Genomic DNA, 10,345 nt, shown 5'->3' with positions numbered 1-10,345 from the left:
CAAATAATTTTAATGCGAGATGAAGTTAGGGAGTCAGCACAAGATATGTGCAAGAATTTGTTCAGATATGACTGCCCACATGAAAACAATGTAACGTAGTAATTAAAATACTTGCAAAGTGTGTGTAAAGATGATGTTATTTGGGTGATACAATGGCCATACATCTGAAAAAATAATTGGTGACCAAAAAAAATCTCCGTAAACCCCAAAATTCTCATCCAAGTGTCAGCCCTCTCGATCCCCGTCTTCAAGACTGAAATATCTTTCCTCGAATGTCCTTCCACAACAGTAGAACTGCTGCGAAACACAGCCTTAAGATTGCAGATGTGATTGTCTAAAAAAAATCCTTGACCTAATATTCCTGATAGATATATAGCTAACAAGCTCATCCCAACCAGTTCTTGACTTTACCTCTCCGTACTACAAGATCTCTTGCTTGGATAATATGGGAAAGATTGAGTGGTGGGGTCACGGTTGGGGGTGGTGTGGGTGCCATTCACAGACTTTCCGTTAAATGTAAAAGCACACCTATACGTCAACCCTCACCTTTACAATGTCTGTTGAAGTAAGCACATCAGATGAGCTTCCCACAATCTTCCAATTTTTATATAATTCTCCAGGGGACAATCTCTTATTTGTTTAACAACATATACAATTCACAGCAGAACAAAACAACTAGGCCACACACATCTTTTTCTTAGGAGAATCTAATCCTCTTCACTGCAGAGATGCCCAAGTCCGTGTGCATCCTGAGTGGGACTATTTCTACCTGACAACAACATGAATCAATCTTGATCTACTTCATCCCATGACAAGGGCTTGATCCTGGACCTTTTAAATATGAATAAAGACTCAACAGAACATGAGTTCCCTATTTCAGTGAACTGGTCAGACCATCACCAAATCCTCTTCTGTGCGCCAAAAACACTTCCTGGGGTCCATCAACAAAATTGAATGTCTTGAGTCAGATACTTGAATGGGACCAATAGGTCTGCTCTAGAAAACTCAATTTCCTAGTAATATCCTTGCAACAACACACACTGCAGACCTGTAAACAAAACTACTTGACTGGAGACCAACCATAGTAGAAACGTCAAGATGGATAGGCTTCATTCCAGGAAAAGAACCCAAACCTACATACATGTGCACAGTGCTATAACAAGGTGTGCACAACACCAAATAAGCATTATGTGAAAAATCAAGCCCCTAATCCGAATTTAAGCGTTTGTTCGGATTCTGCTGGTTACGCAGAACTGTGTGTCAGGACCACAAGATGTCTGAGTGTGGGGAATGAGTCGCTCTATGTTGGTGCCTGTCTGTACAATCCTGGCTAACTCACAGTGCCTCCCCTGAACTCCTAAGCTTCCCATTGTAACAGGGGATTTTGGCTACCTAGAACATGACCCTCTAGTCCCCAAGAGAACTATGGAAACCAGTACTCCCCTTTCAATACTCATGCATGCCCATAGTAAACATAAACAAGCATTTACAATGCAACGGTTTCGCCTTTGGCACACACTAATTAGGACTCGTTCCCTGATGATGCATCAAATTGGGGCTAATTTAGGCGCTACTAAATAAATCTTTAGTCATCAGATACCAACAGGGTTGTGGTGTGGGTGGTTAAAAAAAAAAAGAAAAACAGCCAGTCCAAACTGTACGATTTTGACCGCTCTAGAGTTAAGAGCTACAAAAGGTGCTACCAACATGGACAAAACGGATCGAAGAGAGACTGAAAAACATGACATTGTATATTCGACCGTGATGAAGCTAAGCGGCCGCGCTGTATTGTGTGTTCTTATTAAGACTGTTTTTAGACATGCATTCTTTTGGGGGTCTAAGATTCTACTGTTGTCGGGTACGGCCGCCTCGGGCCCCGATCAAGTTCAAACGATTACCCAAGAGATACCAACAACAATCGCTAACTAGAGCCACACTAAGGCGACTCTCCCTCCGAGCCACTGGAAGGATTTCCAGCTCTCGCCATTCTGACAAGAAAAGAATAAAAATTAAGGTTGCACCTTAGACCATTAGAATAATACCAGAAAAATATCCAACAAAGGATGAGACCCATAACAAGGCGGGGTAGAAAATTTATCGACACCACCAAGGGGGAACGCAGTTCCAAAATTCCCAAAAACGCCAAATAAAAGAACAAATGTAAGTATCATGGCCTTTGAAATACTTTTCCGAGTTCAACACACCCTATATGAAAATATTCCAGGCCACATTCACAACCTGATCATTTAATGCAAATTAATTAAGATCTGGTATACTGCTTTTACATTGTGTAAATATCTCCAGACAAAACGGATGTTTGTAGAAATACAGGATTCCCCGGTGACGGGATACACTTGTTACAACGAATGTTATGAATATGTGGAAATCGATAACAAGTTTGTTGATGTTCAATTCCTGTTCTTTTCTTCTATATGGCACGACTATGATTACATAGAATGCTGTGAAAAGAAAGATATAGATATTGCATCGAATACTGTAATGATCAACTGCCTGGTCTCCCTTTGATTTGGAAATAAAGCGAAGGCAACTAATTAATTTTAAGTGTATCACATGAGCACGTGGTCTAACCTCCCGTGACACTGGCCCGCCCCATGTTAATCTAATACGAGTGGTGTAGCCGACACTGTGGGCAATGTTAAAATAACCTGTGACCAACTTTTCTGTGAATTACAATTCCAGGATATCAGACACTTTAACCAAAGCCCGTTCTTACTTGAATTTATTATTTATTTATTTTATTTATGCATTTTTATATAGCGCGGACTTTACCCGAAGGCGTCAGAGCGCTTCACATTAAGAACAGAGATGAAACATAATGAGAAACATTACAACAACAGATTGCAAAAACATACGTTACTTACATAAGGTAATAGTGACAATTGTGAGCAAAAAAAATACATGAGGTAGTAAAAACTGTGAGCAACCACAAATACATGAGGTAGTCAAGGTAATACTGACGGTAATAGTGAAGGGTGAGGAGAAGATATATATATATATGCCCTCGCCAAACAAACACGTGGCGCTAGAAGAAAATAGCACTGCATGGCCAGTGTAAGAGCAAAAGGTGAAATTGAACAGTAGTCCCTGTTTCTGAGCACGGGGTGCTCACGATGTATCCCCCTTTGCCCACCGACCCACCCCTTCCTTACCTTGAAGATGGTGTACCCTGCCGCCGTTTCTAATAGCACCAACATGGCGAAGACGGATCTGTGGGGATTCAGAGAGAACGGGGCTTCCGTATAACGATTACGGAGCCCTTTGGAGGACGTGAGCTTCTGTCTGGTGCAGTTTCGACCCACAGAAATCACCGACCGGGGCTCTTAGTGCACGCATACTAGGGCCCACTCCTCCCCCTTTCAAGCCCCAGTCTCTTTTCTACACACCACAACACCGTCCATCACCGGTCGCCACCCTTCAAGCACAACACGATACACCCCTCCCCCACCCTGCACTGGAGCCAACCTTGTACACTCACTTCCGATCACGTCGGAAAACAACTCGACCCTGCAGCTCAAGCCTCGCTTAGTATGTGATGATTCCAGAGCCACCATGTCCCAGCGATTTCCTTTAATTCTAGAACCAAATGCATTCTGGGAGCTGTAGTCTTGGCCAGTTAAAATGAATGGTTTGCAAGTGTAGCGCTCGAAACTATACGGTTGCAAGAGCCTGCAGTCATCTGCTAATCCTACTTGTCTGTAGACACCCAACACCCTACAACTACAATCCCTCCCCGCCTGCCGTCCTGCCCGAAGCCTCTCTGGCCTTGGATTACTGATGGATTATTCGGTGCCCTCCTTCCCTGCCGCCCATTTGTCCTCACTGGCCGCCTCGATGAGCCCGTGATATGCCCCCTCCCTGCGCCCCTTCTGCTCACCCAGCTCGGGCGGCTCCTCGGTGGGCACGGCGCCCCCGTCGATCACCCCGAACCCCTCGTCGTTCTCGATCCCCGCAATCTCGCTCTCCTGCTGGGCCAGGAAGGCGGCCGCCGGGTCCTACTCCGGCTCCGCGGGCTCCCCGGGCACCCCGTTCTCCGAAGAGGAGAAGAAGCCAAAGTCATCGGCCATGTTTCCGTCCGTGCCCCCCCGCGCTCACTGCTGCTCGAGGTGGGTGTGGGTCAGTGGCCCCGGGCCGGGACGCGAAGGTCGGTCTAGGGGTCTCGCAGGCACGGGAGGGGCAGGAACAGGACGGCACTTCCTCCTTCTCCGGGTGGCAGGTGGAGCTTTTCACAATAAACAAGCATTTACGGACGGACAGCAGGAGGGGGAGGGGGGCGGTAACGGGCAAATGGACAACGGCAGGGGGGGCGGGAAGGGCCACACAGACAGCGGGAGGGGGGGGCGGAATAAAAAGCACTCACCTGGAACTGGACTTCCTCCGGCGGCTGCGGTCGGCCGCGGAATGAGCTGGATGCCGAGAAAAAAAAAACAACTCCGCCCACCGCCGCACAGAGGGACGCCCAGGGAAAAAATCGCGGGAACGCCCCCGAATCTGGTCCGGCCTTGACGGACAGATCCGGCTCCCAATGGCTAGCCTCCATTTATGGAGCTAGCCATTGGGAGGTGGGGGACGTTCCAATAGCCAGTATGGTAAACAAAAGATTTCACCTGCGCGAACTGCTTGCGCAGATCGCCAGGTCGAAACCTAAAAAGACACAAAGGAAGTTTACAATACATTTATTGAAACTATTGTAGTCTATTATGAAGCAAATGTGCTGTGATCAATAGGCAGATGCAACTAAACAAAGTAATTAGCATTACTAACAGACTGTATACGACAAACATCCCAACCATGGCAAATTATAGATCTGTCTAGGTATACTCTTACTATGTGACCACAGTGATATATTTGCGATCTCTGGGATTGGCCTAAAACCTCATACCTAGTGTATGCAGTTAGGTGGTCGGCTTCAGGGCTGCATGTTTGACACTGCTGTCATTTCAGAACAGTTGTCTCTTCCGGGATTCTCCTCTCTAGCCCCCACGGTGACAGGACACAGTTTATATCATAAATTATTTGCCTGGAGATGCAGTTGTGCAATCGTATTATTTCTAAACATTAGGAACTGTTGCTGAACGAGCAAAGAAAACAGTACACTATATTGTTATGTATTTCAAGCAACCTTGTACAAAATGTGTAGATGAAATCCCAAGAAGAGTCCCTGAATAACAACATGTACAGCATATTCTCAAAATACTGTGGCAAAAACAAATGTGCTATAATTCAAATCTTTATTTTTAATTTGGAGCTCAAAAGTTGTCAGCATAAAATCTCACCAATACAAAATATAGCATGCTTTAAAATTACACGTTAAATCTAATAAAGAATAAACATAAAAATTATAACATATTTGTACACATGATCTCATTTCTGTAGCATCCACATGTATATGAATTGGAATACGTTCATAAAACCCAAAAATATTACTTATGTGGAAATTACTCCGTTAAGAGCAGCTAAAGGAGTTCTCACCACACCACAACATCAAGCATGAATCCAGATTAATCAATATTCATAACGCCTTTAAAAAATTTAAAAACCTTTGTACAAATTATTTCATTTATTGGATACAGGGGAAACTCTTGTGCCACCTCTACAGATTTAGTATTATTCTTTGAAACATTGGCAGTAAAAGGTGGTGGTGCTGAAGTAACAGTGCAGGACAAACAAAAAAGAATATGATTAAGATCCTGGGTCTCCGAGTTATACTTGTCACAATCTTTCCCTGTTTTTCCAGAAGAGGATCAGTGTGCCGTTAGCTCATTTAAAGGGAGAAAATTATTTCGAAATAATATCTAAAAATGGCAAAGACGGTGGTCCATGTTCCAGGCGAAGTACTTCTGGGCTACCTTATAATAAAGTTTCTACCTCCAACCTTTTCTTCAGTGTACAATACGCAAGATCGCTCTGATAACTAATAGTGCTAGCAGTACCCTTTCAATCATTTTTAAATTGTTTGTATGAAAGGGAGGTTAAGACCTCTTTCTGCAGATCAAGATAGCTTAGCACCAAAGTAAAATCTCGGGAAAAGGAATATTTACTCTGGTCTGAGCCAAATACTTCACAATTCATGAAACCACTCATGGAAACTTTTTCACTGTTCTTAAGCTGCTAGCCCCACCAAATCACTCCAGCTAATCCTTACACTTAAGAGCTTGTCAAACCAAATTCTAACCTTATTGCTAGGGTTGAGACACAAATTACAGTTACACAGTTTATGCAAGATGTGCCCTTACATTTTCTTTGGAAAGTCCCATTTTGTCACATTAATAGATTCTTTAGCGTGTAGTAGAGTTGGGGGGACTTTCACTTGAAAACAGAAAGGCAACTCTGTTAGAAATGGGATTTTTGGCAGGCTAGGGCATGTGCCAAAGCCAGGCAGAAACACCACTCTAGTCAGGATAAGGGAGTTACACTCCTAAAATAACCTCTGCTCACCCCCTTGGTAGCTTGGCACGGCAGTCAGGCTTATCTTAGAGGCAGTGTGTGAAGCATTTGCACATAACCAACAGTAATACAGTGTAAGCACTACAAAAAGACACCACACCAGTTTAGAAAAATATCCAATATTTGTATATACTATAGACCAAAAACGATAAAAATCCACAATACAGTATTTCAAAATCTTCACTTATCAAAATATGCTTTAAAAATAGTTCCTTGATGTCGCTAGCTCCGTCAGGGGCTATCACGGCGTCGTGAGCAAACAAATCCAAACAGTTCTGGCTGACTGCGGCGTCGCAGGCCAGCTACGGTGTCGGGAAGACCCGCAAACAGTACCTTTTAGAAATTCAGGGGGTCGATGACCTCTTGTTGAGCTTCCGAAAACACTGCGTCCGCAGGTGTTGGTTCTGGAGGTCGGTGCAGGAGTCACAGTGCAAGCAGCGGCGTCGTAGTTGCTGAAGCGCTGTCGTCGGCTGACAAACTGGAGTCGAAGGCGCCGGCAGGCGCAGTCTGCAGTGGGGGATGAGGGCGATGCGTCGTGTAACTTTACGAGTGGTGCCCTCGAACCACGGTGCAAGCAGCGGCGTCGATTTTAGTGTGGAGCGGCATCGTGAAGCGAGGCGGTGCGGAGTAAGGTGTCCACTGGTCGCGGTGCGAGCAGCGGCTTGGTGGCGGCATCAGCAGGCGACGACGGTGAGACCAGGGTTGCGGTGCCAAGGTGTCGCCGGGAGGCGGTGCTGAGTGTTGTGCCCACAGGTCGCTGTGCGCGCAGCAGCTCGGTGGTGGCGTCGGTGAGACCAGGGTTGCGGTGCCTTCAGGACACGGAGTCGGCAGCGTCGTCGTAGACATCGTCGGGTGCTTCTCTTCTGTTGCAGCACAAAACACACAGTCCCCAGTGCTGAGGGCAGAAGAGCTTGAAGTCTTTGCTGTTCCTGAGACTTCTTGAACAAGCTCCACCTCAAGCCCTTGGAGAATCTCACAAAAGTAGATTGCAGAAAGTTCAGTCCAATCCTTTCACTGCCCAAGACAGAAGCAGCCACTGCAAGGCAACACAGCAAAGCACACAGCAAAGTGGTAGTCCCTCCTCACAGCTTCTCCAGCTCTTCTTCTTGGCAGTATTCTTGATCCAAAAGAGTTCTCAAGTTCAAGGGTCTGGGCCCCAGTATTTGTATCCAAAAATCATTTGATCCTTTAGGCAGAGGGTGTCTGTGCCCAGCCAGAACCAGTTCCCCCTCCTCTGGTGTGATTTCCCGGCAGAGGGTGGAGACGGCATTGTCAGAGGCAGACCTAGACCCTTTGAGGTGCAAGGAAATCTCCTCCCTATTCCCCCATCGCAGCCCAGGTCTATTCAACCCTTTCCTTACCAACCTAGATTATCGGGAGCCACCCTTGCTTCCTAGCCATCTGTCGTCTAAAACCCAGACAGGCAATCCACATTCCAGCAGAGGCACACGGGATGACTGAGCAAGAAAATACCTACTTCCTAAAAGTGGTATTTTGAAACACAGAATGTAAAAATCACCTTTACTAAAAGATGCATCGTTGGATTCTGAGTTCTGGCATACTAAATTTTATTTTCCACCTAGTTCCCATGGCCAGTTATGTTCATAAGATGTTATAAACAAACTTCCCGTACTGACCATTGGGGAACAGGTAGCCTTGCAATAGTGAAAAACGAAATAGGCTGTAATTCACTATCAGGACATGCCACACACACCAGGGCATGTTCTACCTTTCACATACACTGCACCCCGCCCACAGGGGTACCTTGGGCCTACCTTAGGGGTAACTAACATGTAGAAAAGGGAAGGTTTAGGGACTGGCAAGTGTGTGCACTGGCCAAGTCGACATGGCAGTTTCAAACTGCGCGCAGACTCTGCATTGGCAGGTCAGAGTTACCTTTTTAGGGCTACTTACGTGGGTGGCACAATCCGTGCTGCAGGCCCACGTGTAGCATTTGGTTCCCAGGCCCTGGCACACTCAGTGCACTTTACTAGGGGCTGACAAGAAAACGAAACAGCCAATCATGGAAAAACCAATCCATGACATAATTTACACAGAGAACATATGCACTTTAGCACTGATTAGCAATGGTAAAGTGCCCAGAGTCCTAAAACCAACACAAACAAGACAGGAAAAAATAGGAGAAAGAAGCAAACATTTTGGGGATAACCCTGCCAAAAGGCCCATTTCCAGCAAACTTCATAAAGCGTCTGCGCCCCATTGCGTTATAAAAAGCACGTAGTCCATTTGCATGCGAGCAACCTTAGAGGAACAATAATCAATTTGAGCTTTATCCAGTGTAAAACCAGCTACAATTTTCCCTAAATAAGGATATCAATTTACAATCTCCTGTTTCTCTGAACCTATGCCCCACTTAGCTATAGGTCTTCCTAGAATTTCTACGTTTTATGATCAGTATTTTACTCTTTGAAACATTGATCTTCAGGTAATTTGGAGTGGTACTGTTGATGGGACACCAGCCTATTTTTTAAGCCCTTGAGCGGTAGGTCCAAAATTACAGGGGAAAGGACGGCCACCTTTCTTCGGAGCGTCTCCCTTATTAGATGCAAAACAGTTAGGAAGGTCCAAGACATATAATGAAAAAATAAGTGGGTCTAGCAGACAGCCTTGTTTCAGCCCATTTTTTGTTGGGATTATAGAAGATAATCCTCAATCACCCCATAATAGCAGCTAGCACCATGTAGAGGGGTGCAGGGCGATTATTAATGAAAGGAGAGTAACAGGCATACCTAACTTCTCTATTTCTTTCCAAACAGTTGGCCGGTCAATCCTATCAAATGCCATTGAGAAATATAGATATTAATCCCTCCAAATTAGGTGTACTTTTCGGCTATGAGTTTCAAAATACATATGTTATCTGGTGTTCAATGTTTTTTCCTAAAACCCGCTTGTTTAATATGGAGGACATTCTCCTCCTCGAGCCATTCTGTAAGGTGCTTTAAAATGCTTCTAGCGAATACTTTCCCAACTGCATCCAATAGTGCTGTTTGGTGATAGTTAGTGAAAAGGAACAGGAGTAGGACCCATAGACCAAACTGGGACTGGGTATGAAGTATATATAAAGCACAATGTCCCAATAGGTAACAATTGACAGGCAATTAAGTTGTGCATGCAAAAAGCATTACATCTGAAGGAAAACAAGGAGGCTCAATTAGTTAGTACATGGCTTGTAATTCACCAATATTCTAGGATATTTACACATGGAAATACAGTTGAAAAGCAGCACTGTACAAGAGAAACAATGTTTGGTGATAGTTGCCAGGGAAATTTCTAGGAACTTTTTTATATAGTGGGGTTAAGAGGCTTCCAGACCAGGAACGTGGAGTAAACCCATGACGGTGGCAGTAAACAAAAAGAGGTGCAAGGTAGGAAGCCCAAAACAAGGGCTCCTTTTTAATAACAGTAATGGGCACCTCGTCTGGGCCCATTGCCCCTGAGGTTCTACTTCCCTTAATAATACCCACAATTTTATTCGCAGAAGGAGTACAACACGCTGAGAAAGAAGAAGGGGCTTCAGTATGAGAGAGAGGAAGCCAATGGGAATCAGCGCTTCCTGAATAAAGTTCTTCCAAATAGATACTGCATACTGCTTTCTTTATGGGAACCACAAGAGATTTTAGTCTAGATCCACAGCTGTTTGAGATGATTATCTCAATATTGTTTGGCATCTTTACAAGAGTTTGCTTCTTTTAACAGGATGGGGTTATTATCTTCCTTCTCTTTTTTTCCTGCATCTTCTCCTCTTAATGAGATTAATTTACTTTATTCTACGGAAAAAGAGAGAAATTGTGCCCTCACTAATCTATTACTTCACTGTTTAAGCCAGCAACTGGATTAATGTAGAATCGTTGGGAAAACG

This window comes from Lissotriton helveticus, chromosome 5_1 (assembly GCF_964261635.1).
Source record: "Lissotriton helveticus chromosome 5_1, aLisHel1.1, whole genome shotgun sequence".
NCBI lineage: Eukaryota > Metazoa > Chordata > Amphibia > Caudata > Salamandridae > Lissotriton > Lissotriton helveticus.
Note: the sequence above shows the minus strand (reverse complement) of the source record.